This window comes from Morus notabilis, unplaced genomic scaffold, assembly GCF_000414095.1.
Source record: "Morus notabilis unplaced genomic scaffold, ASM41409v2 C11434153, whole genome shotgun sequence".
Lineage (NCBI taxonomy): Eukaryota > Viridiplantae > Streptophyta > Magnoliopsida > Rosales > Moraceae > Morus > Morus notabilis.
In genome coordinates this window covers 1-1,714 of record NW_010387305.1, presented here as the reverse complement: position 1 = coordinate 1,714, position 1,714 = coordinate 1, and the positions used below count along the sequence as shown (strand labels likewise).

The window sequence follows — 1,714 nt, the reverse complement described above, 5'->3', positions numbered from 1 at the left end:
TGATATAGTTTCCTTCTGCTATATACTAATAGAAGTTTTCATGTGAGAGCTCTTTTATTAGATGATTCTTTGCAAACTAAGATTCTTGAAAGCTTGAATTTTATTTGTTCATACAATCAATTGACTTGTATCGGCCGAAATTGTTGCCTTTATTGGGTTCTGTTTTTTCCAAGTCACTTAAGCATTGGTTTTATTTTTCCTTTTTGTATGGATTGGAATTCTTTTGTAACTAGATTCTGCTCTTCAAATACCAGGAGATCAAAGATGCAAGTTCTTCCTACAGAGGGTGAAAATGCTCTGTCTGTAGTTGGTCCTAGGCCAATGGAATGGGCAACTGTACCGTATAACGCTCCCCAAGCACCTGGGCAAAATGGAAAACAAAGGACTTCCAGTTTGGAATCGCCAATCATGTTGCTGACAGGTCATCAGAGTGCTATATACACAATGAAGTTTAATCCGGCTGGAACGGTGGTTGCGTCTGGGTCGCATGACAGAGAAATTTTCTTATGGTATGTGCATGGAGAATGTAAGAACTTCATGGTCTTAAAAGGGCACAAGAATGCAGTTTTGGATCTTCACTGGACTACTGATGGGTCCCAGATCATATCAGCCAGTCCGGACAAAACTCTCAGGGCATGGGATGTCGAAACGGGGAAACAAATTAAGAAGATGGCTGAGCATTCCTCATTTGTGAATTCATGCTGCCCATCCAGGAGGGGTCCTCCTCTAATAGTCAGCGGATCTGATGATGGGACTGCCAAACTATGGGATATGCGTCAAAGAGGTGCGATCCAAACATTTCCAGACAAATACCAAATTACAGCAGTAAGCTTCTCAGATGCATCCGATAAGATCTACACGGGTGGTATTGACAATGATGTCAAGGTCTGGGACTTGCGCAAGGGTGAAGTAATGATGACACTTCAAGGGCATCAAGATATGATAACTGGTATGTCGTTGAGCCCTGATGGCTCCTATCTTCTGACCAATGGAATGGACTGCAAGCTCTGCATTTGGGATATGCGGCCATATGCGCCGCAGAACCGCTGTGTGAAGATATTGGAAGGGCAGCAACACAACTTTGAAAAGAACCTGCTGAAATGTAGCTGGTCTCCTGATGGAAGCAAGGTTACTGCTGGTAGTTCCGACCGGATGGTATACATGTGGGATACTACTTCTCGACGCATCTTGTATAAACTCCCCGGGCACACTGGATCCGTGAACGAGAGCGTCTTCCACCCCAGTGAGCCAATCATTGGATCTTGCAGTAGTGACAAGCAGATTTATCTGGGAGAGATATGAGTTGTACTGAAACATAGTTGAATCTGCCGCTTCTCATCAATCTGTTAGCTGCATTAACAAAAGTGAGATATGAGAGGCTTGTATCGCGTCCTAGTTTCAAAAACAATTGCAACTAATCCAGCGTTTTGTACAAACATTTTGATGAGTTTTTCAATATGACCTTGAAGTATTGTTTAGATATGTAGAATTTGGAATTTGTAGAAGCTATACGGCCATTGCTTGGTGTCTGTTTGTCTTGTTTAATCCTTGTTTGATAGCGCTTTGGCTGACAAGGGAGAGTAAATGCATCAAAATCTGGTTTATTAGGTCTTTAACGCATCAGGTTGTCATATTTTACAACGATGCAATTAAAATCTTTCTTTGTCCCGCAGCTATCATTTCCAATCTAAACTTTTGACAAAAGTGTTCCTAT

General features: G+C 41.9%; 1 pseudogene; it reads left to right on the top strand.

The window, feature by feature from the left end:
• Positions 1-160: 160 nt before the first annotated feature.
• Positions 161-1,672, top strand: LOC21383841 (annotated as a pseudogene).
• The last annotated feature ends 42 nt before the right edge of the window (positions 1,673-1,714 follow it).